Genomic DNA, 25906 nt, shown 5'->3' with positions numbered 1-25906 from the left:
TGTTAATATTAAATTCAATTAAAAAAATCTTTTTTTATTATTGTTAAATGCATATTTTTATTATTATTAATTGTAAATTTTACTTTCCTGTCTAGATAGCGCTATAGCAGAGCTATAGCTTTAGAAGGGAAATTATTATAATCGGTCCATTTTAGTCATTGTGGTTTTTACAGGATCTTTACGTTTTTACACCTAAGGAACCCAAAACACCGAATGAAAATTTTCTGGATGTTAATGTTCGTATGTACATGTGTTCGGTATTGGCCTCTAAATCACCTTATATCTCCTGAACTACTGAACCGATTTTGATCAAACTTGGTCAGATTACTATGGTGCATTGATTCCATTAAATTTTCAACTTAAATGGTCAAGGGGATGAGGCTCTAGAACAAGGTCACCCCCAGTATCTCGAGATTTCGCCCGATTAAGATCTTATTTTTCTTAATCGCACTACCACCCCAAAAATAATGCTCTAAATAAAATAGTGGGTATACTGCGTCATTAGTTGAACCCTTCTAACCACAAGGAGCGCTAGTGTAGCATTGACGTACAGCTGCTGTACTCGTCTGCTATGTTGTAACGTCACAGGAAAGCGGTATTCTACCCTACTAAAGGGTATTTGTATGTGTGTGTGTGTGTGTTCATCCCTCTTAGCTTAGCACCAAAATGTGCCGATCGTTAGCGGAAAATCCCGATTCGTTAGTACATGTTTCGTGGTGATCAGGTGTGAACTTGTTATATTTTTATATATCGATATATATATTATTATCTGTGTAATTGTTTTTCTTTTTTTCATAAAATAACGAACTATAACCAAATAGTTGGCACCGGAATATACCGATCACTGGCAGAAAATCATAATTCCTTAGTATCAATTTGTAGAGTTACATTTGTAATTTAACTTCGTTGTAATTTTCATCATTCAAAAAAAGATATTTTTACCCAAGTGGTAATCAATTTTGGACACCTAATAATCCCATTCCGAGACGCTGCTCATCAGGGCAACCCGCCCAGAGTGCCTAGTTGCGGAGGACGTGCCTAAGGCACGCCTCTGCAGCTAGTATTTAAATAACATTATAAATATTTTAAATTATGTTATGTGGGTATGTGCGTGTAAGCCGTGCATCAGAAAAAAGCAGCGTGATGGAATAGTCCTACAACTGTGTTGTTAACTATTTTAAAAATCAAACTATTTTCTTTCATGTTTTAATTATGTATATTGTCAGTTGTACTTTTGTGAAGTGAAAATTTTCAATATGCCTTGTATTTTTTGATATTATTTTTTATAAATATTTTTTTTTTTAAAGATACCTACAAAAATTGGCTGTCAAAAATTATGTTTCAAAATAATAATATGTAAAGGACAGTAAAAAAGCTGGATCGGGGTTGGAGGACTTATTGTTACCCTCTCCGTGGGTATCCTCTTTATGCGTTGATATAACGCGTAGTATTCTTTTTCTAAAGGTGGTTGTGAGTTCTTTTATTGTCTGGTATTGGTTCATAATTTGTATTCTTTCTGATCTCATGTTGGGCCTAGGAATTTTCTGATGTTTCCAATTTTTCTACCAGACTTTTACTGTTTAGAGATATACATTTTACTGCGTACAGGTTTACTGATTCGACCAGTGTCTATAAGATCTTTTTAAGAGTTTATCGAAATAGATTTCTTGCTGTATGTAACATGACATACACATATAATTTGTATCCCAATTCCGTCTTCGTTGTTTTTTACTTCCATGTATACAGTAAAGAAAGTATTGTTATCGTGAAAAGTTTCGGTTTTCAGATTTCAACGGAAATATCTATTTTGATCATCCCTGAATCCATTTTGATTAGTTTCGGCGTGACGTCTGTACGTACGTACATATCTACGTATGTATCTTGCATAACTGAAAAACGAATAGCCGTAGAATGTAGAAATTTTTGATTTAGGACTGTTATAACATCTAGTTGCGCACCTCCCCTTTTGATAGCAATCGACTTGACCAAAAGTGTCCAAAAAAGCCAAAAATTTGGATTTTGGAATTTATGTTAACTGCAGTAATAAGCCCTCATTGAGAGCGTTTCAACGACGTCATAAGTGGTATTTGCTCGTATTTTCATTGTTTCCAAAGTTACAGCCAAATAAAATTTTAATTAATATAATATTTCGATTTTACAAGAGGAAGGCACATCGGTTCAAATCCGACTTCATTTCTTTTTTTTTAACTTTTTTTTAATTTAAATATATTGATTTATTAATAGTTGTTAACCTCTGATTGCAACAATTTTTTTACGGTAAATAATAATTCAATAATAACAATAAAAAAAGAAATAAAATTTTATGTACTTTTCATTTTAAAAAAAAAGGTGTATATGTAATTTAATAGGCGTTCACGGAAGTCATAATGTATCCACATCATATTTTTCTTTCAGTGATGCTTTCGACAAGCCTGTTGGTTACAGTACTTCGTCTAAATATCGGAACGTCTGGACTCTATGACCTTACCATATTTGCACCTGTATCAGATCTGTCTCTCTTTTTTTTGTAAGATATCTTTTTTGGATACTTCTACTTCATGTAGTGTTTCTATTTATTTTTTGGCTGTTCCTATATCTTGTACCAAGATCACCACCATACCATCAGATAAAGCTAGGCAGTCCACTTCACTTCCCGGTTCTCTTCCACTTTTGATCCTTTTCTCCATTAGTTACTTCATCCACTCTCTAACCATAATATATATTTTTTTTTAAATTTAAACTTAAAAACTACTAAATTCATAATTTAAAAATTTACATGAAATTGTTACCAATGGTCGCCGTCTTTTGGGTAAAAAAAAAATAATTTAATTCATATTTTCTTGGGAGTAGAAAAAGCAAGAAAAATATGAAATTCAAGGTAATGTAATTGTTGTTGGGCAGGAGTTCTGAGTTATCTTTGTTTAATACTTTTATACTCAGAAATTTTGAAACCAATATGGAAATATAACGTCCAATTATGGGGCATAGTAAGCAAGTTAGATTTTGAAATCGTACAGCGGTTTCAAAAAAAATTAGCGAGGATATAGTTGAGGCGCCGTGGTTTGCTAGAAAAAGTGAAATCTACGAATATTTCAGTCTACAGTACGTCAAGGAAGAAATATAACAATTAAGTTTGAAATATGAACTTCGGCTAAATCACCAAGTTAACCGCTTGGCCGTAAACCTCCTAGACAATGGCGGTGATGTTAGAAGAATTAAGCGGCTACACCGCTTAATTGGACCTTAGTAATTCTATAAAGTAATTACATCCGCTGAGTGTTGTGCATTAATCAATCCTTCATTCCCTTACTCTCTGCTTCTGTTTTCAATTTCATTTTTTGGATTATTCCTTATTTATTAAATGATTCATCAATCTGTTATTTTTTTATTCTTATTATTGTTTTCTGTTATATTACTGATAAAACCGTTCTTTAGAACTCGCTTGTGTACCTACTACGTTCTACCCTCAGAAGTTCTGTATAGTACTTGTATATAATGTTTCAAGAATTTCAGTTGGGTTTTTTTTAATTTGTATACGTGATATAATTTACTAAAAATTCTACCAGAACGTAACGATTGTACATTAAAATTAGAAAAAAAAAATGTTTTGTGTATAATTTACATCGGCATTTAGTTTATGAGAAATTTTTCTTTCACTAATAATAATAATTCTACACTGTGCATAATATAATGAAAAAAATGTGATATGTATTTATTATATTGCACTAATTTAAATATCTTAATATTATTTAATAAATCAATCATATACTAACTTATTTATAATATTTACTGTAGTGTTAATAATAAGATAAAAAGTTTTGAAGAATCACAAAATAGGAAGCGACAGACAAAATTCCCCTTTCCTTTCAGTTCTGTTTGGAAAGTTATTATTCAAACCGAAAGGGGGAAAACAGAAAAGGTCAAGAATTGGAACTCCCTTACTGGTGGTCACAGTGCTCGTTACTGAGTGGGAAGTCATGTCGACCCGGATGGTCCATCAAAAATTCAGAAGGGCTGAACCGTCTGCTTTTCTTGTTTATACTTTCTTGTCGGTATTAAAGTTACATCTTTCTATCTGTCTGCGTGTCTAATATTTTATATAGTATAGCATATTTCGAACTTCTGGTAAGAATTAACGATTTTCCTTCATAAAATTTATACGTCTTGTTTTTCCAAAATATATAATAAAAAGTGTTAAATGACAGGAATGATTATTGGTATTCATTTTTTATTATTATTCTTTGTAATTAATTTTGTTTTAGTTATCAATACTTTCCTTTAATAAAAATTTGATGTGTACATCACATGACTTTCTTGCACGCCTATTAAATTACATATTTCTAAACGTACATAAAATTTTATTTTATTAATAAGTTCTCATATTATTTTTTCATAAAACTTTTTTTACTATCATTGGTTAATAATTATTAATAAATCAATTATTTAAATAAAAAAAAAAGAAAGTAAAACAAAAATAAAATAAAATGAAGTCGAATTCGAACCGATGTGCATTCCCCTTGTAAGATCCAAATATTTCTTTAATTAAACTTTTGTTTAGCTATAATTCTAGAAAAAATGATGATAAGTACCACTTATGATATATCTTGAAAAGCTCTCAATGAGGGTTTATTACTGCAGTTAAGAAAAAGTTCAAAATCCAAAAACTTTGGATTTTAATCTTTTATGGACACTTTTGGTCCAATCGATTTCAGTCACAAGGAGAAATGCACAACTTGATGTTATAACAGTCGAAAATCCAACATTTCAACATCCTACGACTAATTGTTTTTGAGTTATGCAAGATACGTATGTACAGACGTCACATCGAAACTAGTCAAAATGGATATGTCTGTTGAAATATGAAAACCAAAATTTTTCGAGATCATAATACGTTCTTTATTTCGTACAAGGAAGGAAAAAGGTGATGAATATGTATTAGAAAATCAATATTACTTACAAAACATTGTAAAAAGAGTATTTATTACAGTTAGTATTTTTTATTATTTTCCATTAATTTATTTACTTACTTTTTAGATGATAAGCAATCAAAGTTGTTATATAGTTTTAAATTTTAAGAATAACCTTTTGTAAACTGTTTTAATTTGTTTCCGATTTAATATAAAATAAGATTAGTTGTTGGGAAATAGGAATAATTCAATTTATTATATGCATTTCCAAAGAGTATATATTTTTTTGCACATTTAATTAGTTTGGTATGATTATTAATTGGTTATAATACGCTGTTTTTGTAATTTTCTGTATATATTATTATCATTCAATGCTTAAAGTAGATTTTAAATTAAAAACACTAATCTCGACGCTTATAATACTTTCTCAACTATTATAAGAAGAAAAATATGACTATGAATATGGTGACGAATTTCTCGTCCTCTCAGTTAAGTTTTTAATTTCTATTTTTTTTAAATTTCTCATATTTTTTACGTCCACTGACTCCAAAAGTGAACTTAAAATTTTCTGTTTGTATTGTACAATATGTACTTGGTGTGTTTACCACTTTTGATACTTATTACTTTGGAACCACTTCAGAAAAAAATGTCTGTAAATTTATTAAATTATTACTGTATACAGATTAATTTTACTACAGTGCGTTTGAAAAGTCGCTGTGCAGTATGTTTTATAATTATGTAGTGTATGCTGTTCTTTCGACGTCAGATTGCTTGCCCTGTAGGTTCGTTAAGCGTTACTCAATAATAAACCAAGACGTCACTTGAATTTTGATTGAACGTATTTCGTTTCGTTCGTGTTGTTTGGTTTATCCGAACCACCACACCACTTTTTCTGTTTAACCTCCGAAACCACCGTAAGGTATTACTTCAGAAAATGAATGAAGATGATATATATGAATGTAAATTAAATGTAGTCTTGTACAGTCTCAGGTCGACCATTCCTGAGATGTGTGGTTAATTGAAACCCAACCACCAAAGAACACCGGTATCCACGATTTAGTATTTAAATCCGTATAAAATTAACTCCCTTTACTAGGATTTGAGCCTTAGAACTCTCGACTTCTAAAAAAGCTGATTTGAGGTGACGAGTTCATCACTAGACCAACCCGATGGGTTTCGTTTATCGGAATGACCTAAACTAAACGAACAAAAGCTGTTTGATATTACGGATGGTATGGCTGTAAGTCCATCATAATCAATGTTTAAATGGGCACAGCAGCAAGATATCGGACTTGCTGAAAACTGAAACCTTTCTCATACAAAGAAATGTGTGTTCAAGAACTGAAATCTACAGATCATACCAAAATACTAAATTATTTTGAATCTTTTAAACGTTTTATTGACCAATGTATTCTTGATATTACGTTTTTTTTACAGATGAGGCGTGGTTTCGTCTGGGAAGGTACATTAATTCACAAAATACATGAATGTGATAGACAAATAACCCCCATGAATTACACGAATATTTTTTTATACGAAGTGAAAATTGGAGTCTAGTTCGGTATGAGTAGAATGCGCATTGTAGGTCCAATCTTTTTTGAAAATATATTTTATAGAAATCGTTATTGTGCTGTTTTAACAAGCTACATTACTCAATTTACAGAAGTGAAAATCAATCACGATTAGTTCCAACAAGTTGACGCCACATCGCACACAGCTCAGTGACTTTTTTTATGAAATATCTTTGGTGAATGAATCATTTGGAGGGGTTTCTGGCCTGCACGATCAGCCGATCTGACTTCCTCACATTATTTTCTTTGGGTGGCAGCGAAACAGGCAGTGTATCGCAAAAGACCACGCACGATTGACGAACTAAAACCTCAATAACGGCAAATATACGAGATATTCCATTATATCAGCTGGTTAAATTGTTTGAAAACAAATTTAAACATGTGCAATACATTGATGTCGGTATAGGTCATTTTCCACACCTTTTATAAACCTTTTATAAATTATTTTAGTAATTGTAATATCGTTTCTATAAATAATGAAACAAAAATACAAAGTAATATAATTAATAAAGTTTGGTCATTACAATTCCATAATTCCAGTGTACCGAAACTTTACGAACGCACTGTATTTAATTTTGATCGGATCAGATTAATAATTGAAAAATTATGGCGTGGAAGTTATTATATCTGGAAGATGATTCACTTTATGAAAATTTTTATTCTTAAACAACTTAAACGAATATTTTCAAATTTATTTTCTGAACTTTAAAATTATTAAATAGATTTAGAATTTTATTTATTTATTAATCTGGATTAACGATTTTATTAAGAAGAAATTAATCCTTATTTACTCGAATATTTTTCGAATTGTTGAAAAATTATAATTAAAAAGTAATTTAAAAAAAACAATTGAAATAATAGAAAATAGATATTTTATTAGTTATATTTTGTTGATCTCTCTGAATACCTTCAAAAATATATCACCCTTCCATCCGAAAGTTCCGAATTTCACTTTCAGTCAGGCATGGTATTTTTTTTAACATGCTACAAAAAATTTATTTCATTACCGTCTATCGACAATTGTTACAGGATGCCAACCATAATAAATTGAATATAGAGGAATTAATTGCTGGTGAGATTTCTCTTCTTCAAGCCAATTATAAACATTCAACACATTTATTCATTGTTCCGAGAGAACAGATTGTAGAAATTTAATTGTGTAAACAAAAAATGTATATTTTAATTCAAATTTTCAAATAATTATTTATTTTATAAAAACTTATTAAAGAATTGTTCTTCTCCTGAGTACATATATCAGAAATTAATCGAGTTAATTTAATAGAATTCAGGAAACCTCGGTCTTCCAATCTTTCGCCTTCCTCTTGGAATGTAGTCCTCTCTTTTTCTCTTTAGCCTCCAGAACCACTGTAAGGTATTACTTCTGAATGAGGATGATATGCATGAATGTGAATGAAGTGTACTCGTCTTGTACATTCTCAGGTCGACCACTCCTGAGAAACGTAGTTAATTGAAACCCAACCACCAAAGAACACCCGTATGCACGACCTAGTATTCAAATCCGTATAAAAGTAACTGCCTTTACTAGGATCTGAACCTTAGAACCCTTGAGTTTGAAATCAGCTGATTTGAGATGAGGATGCAACCGTTAGACCAGCCCGGCGGGCTTGGAATCTAGTCCTATGCATATTTAGGTAACCTTCTATCTTCCATTCTCTGGACTTGCACCAGCCAGTTATCTCTGCGATGTTTAATTGTTTCATTGTTGGCCATCACCCGGATTTCGTCCCCAATCTGTCATTCCAGTATCTTTCAAATCTAGTCACTCCTTTCACTCTCCTTAAAACTCTTATTTAAGGTGTCTGAACACGTATTTTTTAAAAATATATTTTTAAATCCAACTCCTTACTCTAAAGATTTTTGTCTTTTTTTTTGTAAAATTTAATCGTTTTTACTGATAAAAATGTGGTGGTTAATCACAAAATTTAATTATTGGGTGATTCCGGTTTTACTAAACAGCTGATAATATGTTTTAACCGTTCCAGAAATTGATTGTATTTATTTATTAAGTACACACCTATAACTGTATCGTGGTAGAGAATGCATAAAAGAAATGCTTCATCTCTTTAAATGTATCTTCACATAAAAATCTGTTTATGAATTGCCTTTAAGTCATTATAACTCATCCTCTGTTACTTTAAAGCGAGATAACTTCATTAAAATTCTTCCTTTATAAAGAAATTCTTGTTTAGAGAAAACGTCATTAAAATTGGCTCTTTTGATCTTTAATTAGTAGGTTGAACGTAACCAACCTCCATACTTTAAACTTATATTTATTTATATATTTCTCATCATTTTTGTTAACTATTAAAAAAAAAAAAAACAATAAATTTTCTTTTTGAGTATTTTTAAGTAATATAAATTTATAAGTTTATTACCAAAATTTCATATATAAAAATAATTTAACAGAAATATTCATTTAAAAAAAACCGTTGAAAAATTTTTATTTCACGCCGTAGGGTTTTTAAATACTTTGACTTAGTTATGAAATATTTATAATAAAATTGCGAAAAATATCAAAATGACTAGTAAAAATTTTTGGTTTTTATTTCATCCTCTCGATCGAATGACGTTGAACAATTATACCCTAATAAAAGCAAAATTTAGAAAAAAATAAAAATTCTTAATAAAACTTTTGAGCCCCAAAAAAGCGATAGTTTTAGTAAAAACATTCTTGGGTCCCCATTTGACACCCTTGCTCGACAGCTATCTCGTGCAACATTTTAAATAACAGCCATAACTTGAAAAAACAGGTAATATATCAGAAATGGTCAAAAATTCCAAAAAAAATCTTTGCACGACCGCTGAAAAAGGAGTGTAGTGTATTTAGGATATATGTTACACTGGATTTAGGATATATATGATATATATATGTTACACTGTAGCAGCTCAACGGCTGAACCAATTTTATATATATATATATATATATATATATATATATATATATATATGTGTGTGTGTGTATGTGTGTGTTTTTCTCCTTTTCCTGTTTAACCACCGTAAGGTATTACTTCAGAGGATTGTATGTAATGAAGTGTAGTCTTATACAGTCTCAGCTTGACCATTCCTGAGATGTATAGTTAACTGAAATCGAATCACCAAAAAACACCGTTATCCACGATCTAGTATTCAAATTATGGTCGACCTGAGACTGTACAAGACTACACTTCGTTTACATTAATACATATCCTCACTCATCCTCTGAAGTAATACCTTACGGTGGTTCCGGAGACTAAGAAGACAAAAAGACCATAATATTTAAATAAATTTAAAAAATTGAAACAATCTTATCCGATGGACGAGTCGGTTTTAATAACTTGCATCTCAGCGCCACATTCTGGACGATTCGGAAACCTCGTCGCTCAAACGTGTGAAGTTGTCTTACTAGTGTTTTTACACATCTGTACAAAAAAGGAGTGTAATATATAAGGATGTATGTATGTTTTTTCAACCGTAGAGGCTTAACGACTGAACCGATTTAGAGTTATGACCCCGCGTTGGATTCCTTACGTTACTGGGAGTATTATAGGCTATGTGTGTATGTGTGGGCGCGCGCGTGTTTAAATAAATGTAAAAAAATTGAAATAATCTTTTCAGATGAATGAGTTTTTTAATAACTCTCTTCTCAACACCTCATTCTGAACGATTCAGAAAACTCGTAATATGTGTAAAGGTGTCTTTTTTTTTTTACCCGACTGCCCAAAAAGGAGTGGATGTATTTAGAGAGTATGTATATTTGTCCCACCGCAGTAGCTCAACGACTGAACCGATTTATATACTTGTTTGAATACATTTTAAAAAATTGAAATAAAATTGTACTATATATAAATATAATATACAAAATTGTCACCCGCATACTCTTTAATTATCCTACATTAAAGCGCAATGTTTTTTTATTGCAATAGTGTTAATTAATATTTATCTCTTAGAAATTCTTAAGTCTGCTTCCATGGGACTTCTTTTTAAAAAAATCCCATGTCGTCTACATTAATATTAGTTAAAGTTTGATTTTTTCAATCTAGATAATTAAAGTTTAAAAAAATTGTTATTTTAAGTAAAGGGTCTCATTCTGTCGCTTGATTTTAAGGGTATTAATCCTTTATTTATAGGAATAAGTAAATTTAAAGATTTACTTTAAATAAGCCCAATTTTTTACAATATTATTCAACAAGACTAAAATAAATTAACCTCATTGCCCCTTGTCCGATTTAGTAAAAAATCAGACCAAAACTAGGATATATCTCTTAACCCACCGGGTTAGTCAAGTGGTAAACTCGACATCGCACATCAGCTGATTTCGAAGTCGAGAGTTCTAAAGTTCAAATCCTATTAAAGGCAGTTACTTTTATACGAATGAACTAATATATATATATATATATATATATATATATATATATATATATATATATATAGACACATAATACGCAGTGTAAAAAAAAGAGAAAATTATTAAAGTTAGAAAATAGCATATACTCGAAAATTTTATATTTTACCATCTTCTTTCTGTCTCTCATCCATCACCTTCTGCTTCAGAATTGCCCTGCTCATATCTACAAAAACGAAGAAACCTGGAACTTCTTCGTTGCAAAGAAATACATCGACCAAATTGTCAGTAGCTAACCTTCTAGTAACCTCTGTACACCGCTGTCTGTCCTCTGCCCACCTGACGTATTCGAAAAAGGTATGCCTAACTGCATCATCCAGGCCACAGTATATATACCTGGCGTCTTCTCTTCTTTTCTTGCTCCCCAGGTAGGTATTGAACGCTTCTTGGCCTGTCAGCAGCTGGGTGATCCAAAAGTTGACCTCCGCGTACCTCCGAAAGGTCCATCTACGTACATCTGGGATGATCCCATACGTCCAGCGGCTAGATGTAGCGTGATCCCATTTCTTTTGACACCTTTCTAGTATTGCATCCCAGGTTTGCTTCTTTGGGCTGCTCATCCATCTCTTTACTTTCCATATATTTTTAGATTCATCGAAGGTTCACCTGCAACCACGAAGACCTCCTCGCTGGACATTGTTCTATACTCGTAACGCCATTCTTCTTTGGATCCCATTTAAAGTTATTTTATTGCTCGAGATGTCCAGTGCTGCATGCCAAATCGGGGCTGCTTATGCGAGCACTGACTCGATTACTGTAGCCAAGATCCTCCTTTTAGATAACCTTGGCCTCCTCACCTTCCGCATGAATTTTGAGAGAGCTATTGTCATCTTTTCTGTCTTTTCCGAAGTTTCGGGGACATGGGTCGAAATTCCATACTACGGTCCAGCCATACACTTTTGTATTTGTGTGAAAAATTTGTGTTTGTATGTATGTATAATTATGGGTTTTATTTTATTTTATACTTTAATAACGGCTAAACATAAAGTTGTATACTTAAATAACGGCTAGACTTAAAAATTATCATATTTAGCATGCTAGCTTACGTGTTTGAGGGGATGATTTTATTAAATTAAAAAAAAAACGAAATATCGCATTTAAGCGATAGAGAGGTATAAAATTTTTAAGATATTTAATTAAATTGAATGCAACAAAATTGCAATTGTATAAAACTTTAAATACTGCATAGTGAAACCATCAATCATTAAAAACCCTGTGGCGTATTTAAATTAAAAGGAAAGGCCTGCTTTTTATCATTGCCTGCTTTTGTCATTTTAATAGTAATTAATTATGAATAATTTGTGCTTTATTAATTTCTGTATGTTTAACACTTGACTCATAAATTTTTACACGACTGTCCGAAAAGTGGTGTATTGTATTTATGGTATGTGTATGAATGTATGTTTGTTGCACCGTAGCAGATCAACGGCTGAACCGATTTAAATGTATGAACCCGTGTTGCAATCCTTACGTTAACAGGAGTGTCATAGGATATATATATATAAATTTAAAAAAATACTATATACAGAATTATCCCTGCACGCTCTTTAATTATCCTATATTGGTAATTATCCTATATTTAAAGAGCAGTATTTGTTAGCAATGGTTTTTCGTGTATTTGTTTTTAATTTTTAATGTTTATCTCTTGTTAAAATAATTGGTATTAAAATTTGAAACATTTAAAAAAATATTATCAGTGGTGAGTGGAGATTAAAATTTAAGCTCTACTCAAATTTCATGAAAGTTCAACTAAATTGTTGACAGTTTTTATAAAAATTAAATTTTTTTTTTTTTTTCCTGAGTAATCACCATTACTATTATTATTTAAACTTTCATTTTTTTATGAAAAACAAAATTCCTTATTTTTTTAATATGATATTTCAATATATTATTATTTTTAATAATTCAAATAAACCTTATACATCATCAAAAAGCTATTTCTGTATGAAAATAAAACGTTCACAATATTTTTTATTAAGTTTTATAAGAAGGATTCGTAATTAAACCTCTTTCTTAATACAATGTTTTCCTCCTTCAGTTGATCTGCTTTCATGCTTGTTAAAATGAATTGTTTGACTCGGCTTAGTGAGTTAATTAAAAAAGTGAATGCAATTACTTTAATAACTTCTAGTATTTACATTTTCATTTTTATTATTATTATTATTGAACTGTTTTAATTGTAAAATTTTACATTTAATTTATTATTAGTTTTAGTAAAAATTAAATTAATTACATTTTTTCTAACTCTGTATTTTAATTGTATGGAAATTTATTATCATGAAATTTTATAACTGCGTTTAAGTTTTTACAAAAGCAATGAAAGAAAAAATTTAGGTACAAATCATTTTATTGTTTCTCAAAATATTCGCCTTTAATATTTATACACTTTTGAATGTGTGTCGAACCAATTTCCGAAACATTTTTTCCACTCTGAAGTTGGCATCTCAAAAACACAGTTGTGGAAGGATTCAGCAATTTCTTGAGGTGATGAAAATTTCTACCCACGCATTTTTTTTTTCACATTCGAGAATAAAAAGAAGTCGTTAGGTGATAAATCAGATAAATACGGCCAATAAAGCATTAATTCAATGTTTTTCTCCGTCAAATAATAGATTGTTTGACGTGCCATGTGAGAGCTGGCATTGTCATGATGAAGAATGTTGCGATGTCTTTCCTGATTTCATTAATGACTTCTGGCAAAGATTGTTGTTGACAGATTGTTGTATACCACTTTGTATTAACTGTTCTTCGATCCCCTAAAGCATTGGTTCCTATATGTCCAGTATAACCGAAGAAACAAGCGATCATTTTCTTGGAAGTACTTCGCGAACGAACCATCTTTGTTGGATTCGGTTCATCTTGGTACAGTCAAACAGTTGGTTTTTGCTTAGAATCCGGATCGTACGAATATATCCAAGTTTCGTCTTCTGTTAAGATGTTATATACAGATTTTTCATTTCCTCAGTCGAATTTTTTGAGCATTTCCTTTCACCGATTGACACGAGCCTGCTTTTGAGCTTCGGTCAAATTATGCGGGATCCATCGGGAACAGATCTTTTTCGCAGCTAAATGTTCATGCAAAATCGAATATACTGTAGTCTTCGATATGTTTAAGAATGTTTCTATTCCACGATAAGTAACATGCTGATCCTATTCAGTCGTGTTGCTTATAGTATCGATCTTTTTTTGGAAAACAATCGATTTTACTCTACCTTCACGAAATTTATGGTTGATAGAAGCACAACCATGACAAAATTTTACAAACTAATTGTAAAGTGTCTTTTCTGATGGTGATTCATTACCAAAAGTTGAGCGAAGCGATTTGAGGCATTGTTGTTCACCCCATCAACGTTACATAGTCGCAAGTGGGAGATTATTTTCTTTGATTATGTCAAAAAAAAATGATAATATTAAGTTATCAGAGGTTTTTATGTTTGGACTTTCAGGCGACAACTGAGTTTCGGAGCCTCTACCAATCCACCGCCTTTCAGAACGTTAATTTAAAAGTTCCATATCACTGAGCATAAAGAGTGGGAAATCCATCTTGTTGTAAAATTGCAGTTGATTCCATATTGAAGCGGAGGAATAAAATAATTTTTAATCATGTAATGATATGAAATACTTTCTTAAATAAATAAAAAAATTGGTTCTAACAGATGCGATTTAGACATCGCTGCTCATATCATTACGTGTAGTGGGTAGTGTTTGATTTGCTCATAAAAACGGGGATTTTCTTTACACTAAAGATACACTTTTCGAAATATATTACTCAGATAAATGGCAAATTCATCTGAAAATAAAACTGATTTTAAGATTAAACAACGATAAAATGCCTTAAAAGAGCTTTTCAATAAGTTTACTTTAGTGCGTTGGCTGTGGTACTGGTTACGCGGCACCTGTATGAGCATTAAAAGTGAGGGATCCTATTCTTCCCTCGCATGCGCACAACAACCAAACACCACACCGTTGGAACTCTGAAGCGCACAGTTCCATCCAAAAGTTTGTATCTTTTTCATAAAATGGGGAATGGTTACTGACATTAAGCTTAAGGATTATATATTGAACAAGTATAAAGAAAGAATTAAAAAGAAAAGGGCTCATTATATTAAATGTTATCGATAATATGTAGAGGAAATGGGAGGTGCTGCAGTTCCACAGTGCCTAAACGCGAGCCACCGCTGGTATTATATAAACTCTGTTAAAGCTATTTCCTGCTCAGAAAGCTCATTAACATGATTAGAAGTAAAGGGTTTTTCACCCTAGCTCTTTTTTTTATTACTTTCGGTAGTATTGAACTGGTGGAAATAGCTTTTACTCGTTTTCGGAGTATTACTACTGATGGAACTAAATTCTGAACGAGAATATCTCTTATATTTTCATAATCTCTATTTGCGTTTGTACGCTCATGCATCCAAACAGTAGCAACAAGTCTTTCTTCAAATGAATACTCGCGTAAGTCTGTCATTTTAATTTAACACTGCACGGATCAAAATTATCATTAAACGCTTTAAATAAAAAATTTTCAAAAATCTGATACTTAATTGAGTTAACAAAAAACAGCTGATAAACTTTTACCATCACATGATGACACTCAGTGTTAATAACCTGTATGTCATATCATAGAAAGGTACTTTGTGGTCACACCATATAGATATAGAATGGTTCTAATTTCAACCAAATCTTCGTATGATTTTCAAATGCCTTATGAAATCTTATTCTGTGCTTAATAAATTAACGAATAGATATATGAATGATATATTACGATTTAAAAGAAAACAGGAGGTACCAGAATATTAAAATTTAGCTGGATGTAGGGAAGAATGGAAACGGAACGGTGCGAGAGATCTATCTTATGGCAGATAAGCACATAATAATAATAATGATTATAAAAAAGGCTTCATTAAATTATTGATTTTAAATTCTACGACTAATTTAAACAAAGAGAAGTAATTACATTAAAATGAAACAATGTAGTCTGTATAAACTCGAAAACAGTGATTGTTTATAATACAATGGGTACAAAAGAAAAGTAAACGATTGTTGTTGATTATTTTGGGAGTTGGACGTTCAATCACAATAAACATTACAAAAGCTTCCTACCAAGTTTCGTAAAATTTCCTGTTTTCATTCTTTACAGGTTTTTCTAGTCTAGTTTTCCTTCATTTCATCTTATTGTTCATTTCTTTCATATATTGTGTTTTTATAAGGAAATAAGAACGATGTAGAGAAAATGAAAAAAGGAAGAAAAAACCGACTTCTTAGCTTTTTTTTTTATTTTACTCGATTACATTGAGTTACTTTGTTATCATTTTTCCCAAGAATATCATTTACGGCTTTACTACTACCCTTATTAATGTTTGCCGTAATAGTATTAAGAGAAGCGGTTGTAGCTATTTCTCGTATAACAGATTAAAATTTCCTTCATTTCAATTATGGTTTAATCTTCTTAACAAAATTTATTTCTGTTATCAAGGGAATAAATTTAGTTATTGTCTCTTTACATAATAGCTTACATAAAGTTACAACCGTTACTATCTTTATCTAATATTTCATTTAAGGTTTTTATTTATATTATTTTTTATTTTAAATAAGTTAAAATAATTTAATTTTATAACTACGGTCCGAATTTTATGTTAAATTTTTTTTTTAAGTTAAAGTTAAATAATATTTTACAATAAAAAAGCTAACAACTATGTTACGGGAAAGTCCTACATCTGTGGGTTGTTTCTGATGTACGGCTTACATACATAACATAATTCAAAATATTTATCACTTTATTTAGATATAATATTACTTCTTTTATTTAATTCAATGATTCTAACTAAGGCGCGCTTTATTTAATTCGTGTGGGTGTGGCGGTACTAGCGGCGACGATCGGCAACTTACATAGAACAAATTTTGCTTGTACAGTCGACAGACTGGTGTAGCCGCGAGGCTTAACGCACCAGGTACCGAGTCAACCGGGAGATTAAATTCGTGAGACAGCCAGACCGAGTTTACCTTTTAACACTTTAAATATTATTAATTTATTAAATTCTACCGCTCACGTTACAACATAGTAGTAGTTTAGAGTATATTTTGGAGTGGAGTGCGATTTTGCTACAATAAAATACGTAATACTACTATATGGAAAGGAAAAAATATATCTGTGTTATATTTATTAGCAATTACTAGTTTTCCTAAAAAATATTTATACATTTTCTGTGTGCGCACACGCGCGCGAGTGTGTGGATGGGTGTGTGTGTGTCTTTTCTAAGTTCCTATTCTTTCCGTGTGGAAAATCTTTCCAGGATTATTATTAACATCCTTTCTAAACCACGTTGATGGTTCCGAAAAGTGATTAGTTTCTAACTCTGTCATTGATTACATTCAAGATTATAAATACATGTTAGATAAGTTTTAGAAATTTCAAAATCTGATAGTTGTACTTTTCCACTCTCATATTTCTGTAGACTAATTCAACTCTTCTTCCTGCGATGAAATCGAAAATACTATATTTATTCTTACGATCTTATTTATTATATTTATTTATTTTTTAACAAATGAAAAATAATAAAAGTTCAATAAAAATTTCTATGTTGAGTCCTATTTACTTTTCTTAACTTCATTCTTTTATCACTACGGATTTCAGAACCACTCCATTGTCAAAACTTATTGTACTGGTACTTTTAAATTTCTGTTAATCGTTATATAGCGTTTAGTTAACGTCCCACCCTATGTTTGACGTCATGCCTTATCTGGCCTTCTTCTTGTTTATTTGCTATAATGTTTATACTTATCTTTTAATTTTATTTATCTATTTCCTGTTTTAAAAAATTGAGGTTCTTAAAAAAGACATCCGCTTGATTGTTAATTTGTTCATTTATGATCGTTTTATTGTTACTTTTTAATTTAAAGATTTCTAGATTCTCTTTCGCCATTTCTTACGTTTATGAAAACGGTTTTTTTTCTATGGTGCTAAAAACTAAATATAATTCATCACTTTGCGTCGCATCCAAATTTGAAATGGAAACATCCGGGTTCTCCTGCCAGGAAAAAATTCAAAACTTATGAGTTACCCGATAAAGTAACCCAATAGTGTTTTAGCACTATTAATACTCAATTTATTGCGATTATCTGAAAGTACAATGAAGTCAATAGCGAGTAGTATTGTAACATTCTAGAAAATAAAATGAAACCCCAATCACGGTTTTACCTCAAAAAGCGTAATTTGTCTCCTTGATTAAAAAAAAAACCCACTTCCATACCGCTCAAGATACGGGAAGCTATTCAAAATTCGGGTTGGTAGGTATTGCACTGAATTTATAGGTCAAACATTTTAGGAGTAATATATGAAAATACAAGTATCATGCATGATTCTGATCTTATTATCATGATTTTACTATTTAACTTTAGTAAACCTGAAGATGTTAAAAAATACTAAAATTTTTTTGCGGGTAGAGTTATGTATTTTTTTTTTTATAGTTTCCATGTTATTATATATAGTTAAATTAACAAATAAAAGTATATTTAGTGAATTTACTGTGTTAAAATATTGATGATTAATTATAAACTTTTATTTTTTTTTACAGGCTATTTTGATGTAATTTATTGTTAGAAGTTGGAAGTAATAATAATGCAACCGACGTAGAATAAGGTAATTAAATAACCGTTAATTAAAATTAATATTTTATACGATAAATTTTGATTAATAAAGTTGCTTTTATTAGAGATAGATTAGTGAAGTTGCTTTTTTATGATATTATTTGTATTTAGGTAATCATAATTTCATAATTAATTTTAGGCAGTTAAATTGTATTCCTAATAAATCCATTTTAAAATAAATAATACTTAAATATTCGTGTTAATGATTTAATGATTCTTTTAAGTTACCGAGAATCTCCGTTTGTTATCAGTGTTTCGTTTTTGTATATTTTCTTTGATAGAATTTACCTTATTTATTTATACTACCTTGGAATCCATTTAGATGAAGGTTCCATCCCGCGAGCTGAAAGTTTACGGTATTTATATATTCACCTAGATCATCGTCTAACATGGAAGGTTCATACTAAGGAAAAAACTGGATATGAGATTTAAGGATGGATACTGGTTATTAGGCAGGAAATCGCAACAATCCCTATTTAATGAGCTACTTCTGAATAAATTGATTCTAAAACTAATTTAGACCTGCGAAATTCAACTCTGGGATACGGTAAGTAACACCAATACAGAATCCATCTATGGGGTACGGCGAAAACCAGTAATACAGAAATTATTCAGCGTTTCCAGAGTAAATCTGTGATATACATTACAGGGGCGGCAACATGGTTCATAAGGAACAAAGAAATCCATGAGTACTTTTAGGGCTACCATGTGCTCGAGAGGAAGTCGATCAATTTGCAGTTAAATACAAAGTAAGACTTAACGACCACGTAAACTGTCTAGCTGTTAACCTTTTACAGAATGGGAAAGATGTAAAGCGGTTAAAGAGGATTCATGGTTTGGATCTTGAAACCTAACAGTGTTACTCAACGAGGCCTCTCTTCTTAAGTTGTGTATTATCAAAGTATTTATGTTTATAATGTTATTTGTTCCTATTTGACTATTGTTATTTTTATGTTATGGTTTTATTCGTAGTATTGGACATTATTGTAATTTCTAGTTTATTACTTGCTGGAGTTTATCATTTCTTATTCTATCTTTGAATTTACTATTAATATATTGTCTACAATGTATTTAATTAAGGTATTTCAAGAGAAACTTCTTTATAACTTGATAATTATCATGAAATTTACTTACGGTTTCTAATCTACGAAACCATTGTACATGTAATTTGAGATAAAATATATATATTTTATATATATATATATAAAACAATATATATATATATACAATATATATATATATATATATATATATATATATATGTACAATTTAATTTAATTGAAGAAAAGAATTTATTTTTTTCGCATAATCCGTAGGGATTTATTTCTTTCCCATATAAAAAGAGAATCCTACAAGGATGTTCCCTAACCCCGTTACTTTTTAACATTTACATAGAACTCGCAATTAAAAATGTTAAAGAACAAGTTAGATCCGGAGTAACAGTACAAGGTGAAAAGATAAAGATGCTACGATTTGGTGATGATATAGTAACTGTAGCTGAGAGTAAAAAAGATTTAGAAGAAACAATGAACGGCATGAATGAAGTCCTACGCAAGAACTACCGCATGAAAATAAACAAGAACAAAACGAAAGTAATGAAATGTAATAGAAATAACGAAGATGGACCACTGAATGTAAAAATAGGAAGAGAAAAGATTATGGAGGTAGAAGAATTTTGTTATTTGGGAAGTAGAATTACTAAAGATGGATGAAGCAGGAGCGATATAAATTGCCGAACGAGGCTTCAGTCAGAAATATAATTTATTTACATCAAAAATTAATTTAAGCATCAAGAATTTGAAAGTATATGTTTGGAGTGTAACTTTATATGGAAGTGAAACTTGGACGAACGGAGTACCTGAGAAGAAAAGATTAGAAGCTTTTGAAATGTGGTGCTACAGGAGAATGTTAAAAATCAGATGAGTGGATAAAGTGACAAATAAAGAGTTCTTGCGGCAAATCGATGAAAAGCATTTGGAAAAATATAGTTAAAAGAAGAGATATACATAGGCTACATATTAAGGCATCCTGGAATAGTCGCTTTGATATTGGAGGGACAGGTAGAAGGAAAAGATTGTGCAGGCAGACAACGTTTGGAATATGTAAAACAAATTGTTAGGGATGTAGGATTTTGGGAGTATACTGAAATGAAACGACTAGCACTAGAAAGGGAATCTTGGAAAACTGCATCAAACCAGTCAAATGACTGAAGACCAACAAAAAAAAATTGTAGAATGTTGTAATAAAATATATTACCTATATTACTTACTACATATTAAATATATTACTTACCTATATGATCAATTATCACTTGTCATGACAAGTTCACTTTATTAGTAGTACTTGGTCATGAGTGTTAGAGATATCACATCCGATAGTTGTTTAATTCTGTTCGTCCTAGGGAAAAAATTATATCAATAGAACATTTAAAAAACATTGTTGAATGTTTTTATCCATTCATGGAACAGATTCAGTGGATTCAGATACCGTAAGATCGTTTTCAACAATCACAGTGTATTATATTCAATTTCATTTTTTGCAAGATTCACTGCCTGGGTTCAGGGAAAACTTAATATTCGATTTTAAATAATGATCGAATTTTAAATAATAGCATCGATTGCTAACAGATAAACGAAGACAATCCGAAAAAAAAATTTCACCGCTCTTATTCGCACACATGAATGTAAAATGTATTGTAAATTTTAGTTAAAATTTGTACATATATACCGTAAATAGATCCTTGTTTTCTGTTGATGATTTATTTTTTTTTACTTTCTTGTGTGAAATAAAGGAAGTATTGTGATCGCGAAAAATTTCGGTTTTCAGATTTCAACGGAAATATCCATTTTGTCCATCCCTGAATTCATTTTGACTAGTTCCAGTGTAACGTCTGTACGTACGTACATACTATGTATCTCGTGTAACTCAAAAACAATTAGCCGTAGGATATTGGAATTTTGAAGTGTTGTAACATCTAGTTGTGTACCTCTTCTTTTGATTGCAATCGACTAACCAAAAGTGTCCAAAAAAGCCCAATTTCAAGAAAAACTATATTTATGACTCTTTCTTAACTGCAGTAATAAGCTCTCATTGAGAGCGTTTCAACGGTATATCATAAGTGGTACTTATTTTCATTGGTTCCAGAGGTATAGCCAAATTAAATTTTAATTAATGATATACTTGGATCTTATAAGGGGAAGGTACATCGGTTCGAATCAGACACCTCCTTTTTTTAAATTTAAATATATTGATTTATTAATAATTATTAACTCATCATTGTAAAAAAAAATTACGATACATAATAATTCAATAATAACAATAAAAAAAATATAAGAAGTTACTAATGAAATAAAATTTTATGAACTTTTCATTTTAAAAAAATGTGAATAAGTAATTCAATAGGCGTAGAAGGAAGTTATGTTGTGTCCACATCAGATTTTTTACGTTTCAGTCAGTTCACTGGTTTGATATTTTTCTCAGTTTCATGCTTAATCATTTATATTTTACGTACATATGTATACATTTTCATTAATATAAATTAATTTTTTTTTTGTTACAAAAATAATATTGAAATATGCTTTTGTTTTTTTAAAAGATGTGTATTAAAATGTTTGTGGTCTATATTACATCTGAGCGTAGAAAATTTATTCCTGTGTTTTTATTTATTTACTGTTTTTTGAGGGATTATACAGCTTTTACAGTAACAAACTGAATCCAAGCAGTCTGGTAAAAACAGATGAAATGGTTTTTTATACCCTTTAGAAAATTATTGCTGTCAGTCCTGTATAATTAAACTGAGGCAACTGTTGTTTTTCCTCATACTGGAACCGCATTTATATAAAACACGCGATTATTCGTATAATATATACGTTTAAATCATTAAAAATTTATCTTTATAAATAAACTAGATTACAGTACTTATTAATATTTTTTTAAACAATTTTTTTTTTTTAATTTTGAATTCCGTACCAAATAATAAGAAGTTGAGTAAATTATAAAAATTATTTGTACCTCCTTTAAAATGAAAAAAGTCGTGTTAACAAAGAAAGATCTCTAATTAATTTAAAAACAAATTAATTGGTTTACGTTAAAAAATAAATTTATTTAAAATTCGACGAAGTGATTTGTTTTGTTACGGGTATAATAGATATAATATTATATTACAAGGCTGTATTGATTACTGCAATATTTCGGAAGGTCTCCAAATTTTTATTGCATATTTTTTTAATCATAGGCAGCTGGATCTCTTGTTCGGGTAGTGAGTTTTTATGTACTTAAGAGTTTTAAAATAAAAAACACAAAGGTGTTTTTATTTATTCATATTGATCAGACCTAAGCCCAATTACAGTCGCTATATATTTTTACTTTCCCGTCTAGATAGCGCTGTAGCCGATCTATAACTCTAGAAGGGAAAGTATTGTAATCGGTCCAATTTTGATACATTTTGATACTTAAGAACCCAAAAAACCGGATGTTAATGTTAATGTTCGTATGTACGTGTGTATGTTCGGTGTTGGTCACTAAATCACCTTATATATCTCCATAACTACTGGACTTTAAATTATCAACCAAAAAGGTCAAGGGAATTAATAAAAAAAATGAAATGAAGTCGGATTCGAACTGATGTGCCTTCCTCTTCTACGATTCAAATATTTCATTAATTAAATTATTAATTAAATATTTGGCTATAACTCTGGAAGCAATGAAAATAAGTACCACTTATGATATCTTCTTGAAAAGCTCTCAATGAGGTCTGATTACTGCAGTTAAGAAAAAGTCCAAAATCCAATTTTTGGGGGATTTTGGGCTTTTTTGGATCAGTTAAATGCAATCAAAAGGGGAGGTGCACAACTAGTTTTTACAACAGTCCAAAATCCTAAATTTCAACTTACCACGGCTAATAGTTTTTGAGTTTTGCGAGATACATACGTACATACGTCATGCCGAAACTAGTCAAAATAAATTTAGGGATGGTCAAATTGGATACTTGCGTTGAAATCTGATACCAAAATTTTTCGCGTTCACAATACTTCCTTTACTTAGTACAAGAAAGTAAAAACAACATTTCTACAAAAAAAATTTTCTAAATCGCACCCTCACCCCCAAAAATGTTCTAAACTACTGCTATGTCGTGACGTCACAGGTGAGCAGTCGAATTAAATTATTGAATAATATTTAAACTGTAAAAATAAGTAATTTGGCTGGATCTCGATGTCGATCACCCGTTTGACTTGGTTTTGGTGTGTTAAGCCTCGCGGCTACACCAGCTGTAGAAAAAAGTAACTCGGCCTGACTGGATTTCGAACTCGATCTCCCGGTTGACTTGGTACCTGGTGCGTTTAACCTTGCGATTACACCAGTCTGCCGACCGTAGAAACGAAATTTGTTCTATACAAGTTTTGAAATTACATTATGTTAGTTTAGTTAGTGCCGACAGTTGTCGGTAGTACCACCACATCCGCCGGAATTAAATGCAGTATGCGCGAGCGCTTTAGTTAGAATCACTGGATGAAATAAACGAAAAAATATTATATTTAAATAAAATGATAAATGTTTTAAATTAGATTGTGTGTGTAAGCCGTGCATCAGAAATACTCCGTAGTTGTAGAACTTTCTGGGAACGCTGCTTTAGCCGCCTGACGGGAAATTCTTACAACTGTGTGGTCACCTTTTTTTATGATGCATTTATTGATTATTTTAATTTCTTGTCATTTCTAATTAGATAGAAACACCTTTTCTTTCTTTTTCCTGTTTAGCCTCCGGTAACTACCGTTTAGATAATACTTCAGAGGATGATATGTATGAGTGTGAATGAAGTGTAGTCTTGTACATTCTCAGTTCGACCATACCTGAGATGTGTGGTTAATTGAAACCCAACCACCAAAGAACACCGGTATCCACGATCTAGTATTCAAGTCCGTGTAAAAATAGCTGGCTTTACTAGGACTTGAACGCTGGAACTCTCGACTTCCAAATCAGCTGATTTCGGAAGACGCGATCACCACTAGACGAACCCGGTGGGTCTAGATAGAAACACCTAGAGATATATATATACACATGTATAATTTCGGTTGTTATCTCTTGGGAAAGTATACATATTTTTAATTAAAACAATAAAGGAAAGTGGTCGTTAGAAGTAAATATCGAGAAATGAATAGATTTAAACAATGCTGATTTAATTTAATTTTGAATTATTAACGTTCAGCACGAGAAAGTCGTAATACTCTAAAACCTGGCATTTATAGAAGCGAATTATGGAATACATTATTTAAGATCAGAAATATACTGCTTTATACTGTCTATTTCATTTTTCGTATACGTATGATGCGCAGTTGTGGTGCTAGAGGCAAAGCTGGAAGTGCTCTTTTCTGAAAGTAATGATGTTAACTATTTAGTAAGCTTACGTGATGATTAAAGTATACATATTATTTCAATATCATCCTAACGCTTAGCGATGTGCAGAAGTAAATTCAGCTTAATAAAGAATCCAACGGGAAACCACTTCACTCTTCATTTTCCTATTAAGGTTCATTATATTGAAATTGGTGTTCTATTTTTTATCGATTCAACTCGCTTATAATCTAACAGGCGTATATTTACAGCCCCTAATAATTTTTGTTTTGTCAAAATACATTGTCGACGAGGAAAAGTAAGTTTTAGTTTGAGAGAGATGTACGATTTTTTTTATTGCTTATAATTTAAGTATTGAAAAAGAATTAAAGAAGTATTTAAAACTGAAGTAACAATTTAAAGACAAAAAAACGGGAATGTTACGAATTGTTTATTAATCTTTCTTTTGATTGAAATAAAAAATTAGTTTAACTCTGTAAAGTAGTAAGAATGAATTTGAGTCACTGTTAATGAAAGAATTAAATTTATAAGTAAACAAGAGTAAAACAAAGGTAATGAAATGTAACAAAGAGAAATAATGAGTAGCTAGATATTAAGATAGAACATAGTATATCAGAAGTATTTTCTTGTTAAGGTTGCAGAATTACAAAGCACGGAATAATGAAGAAGATATCAAAGCAGACTTGAACAATTTAGGAGAGCTTTCAAACAAAAAAGATATTCACAATCATCAATATTTGTTTGGATGATTAATTACCATATAAGCTTGAAGCGTGTTCTTGGGAATATGAAATGGAAATTTTGTATGAAAAGAGACGTGCCTGACCGGATATTCGGTCAGGCATAGTTTTTACTGCTTCATAACTGTTGGCAAAAGAAAATTATTTTTACAAATCAGAAAAGAAGCTTTTGAAGTTTTTTTACATCAAAATATTTTAATTTATATTGATGATTATATTTAAAATGAAAAGATTTGAAAATAAACTGGTAAAGAGAAATTTTTTTTAGAAAGAACCATATCGATAAGCCAC

At 30.7% G+C, this 25906-nt stretch overlaps 1 protein-coding gene across 4 annotated transcripts in view; it reads left to right on the top strand.

The window, feature by feature from the left end:
* The window catches only part of tinc (transmembrane protein tincar), a 907523-nt gene that overhangs the window by 647171 nt on the left and 234446 nt on the right, over positions 1-25906 (top strand). For all 4 annotated transcript variants that reach the window (XM_075365745.1, XM_075365746.1, XM_075365747.1 and 1 more), the window contains one exon: positions 18452-18516. The gene's annotated coding sequence lies outside the window, so the exon portion shown is untranslated. The remainder of the gene's footprint in view (positions 1-18451; positions 18517-25906) is intronic.

Source organism: Lycorma delicatula, chromosome 5 (genome assembly GCF_047948215.1).
Source record: "Lycorma delicatula isolate Av1 chromosome 5, ASM4794821v1, whole genome shotgun sequence".
NCBI classification, from domain to species: domain Eukaryota; kingdom Metazoa; phylum Arthropoda; class Insecta; order Hemiptera; family Fulgoridae; genus Lycorma; species Lycorma delicatula.
Note: the sequence above shows the minus strand (reverse complement) of the source record. Positions and strands in the feature narration are given on the sequence as shown.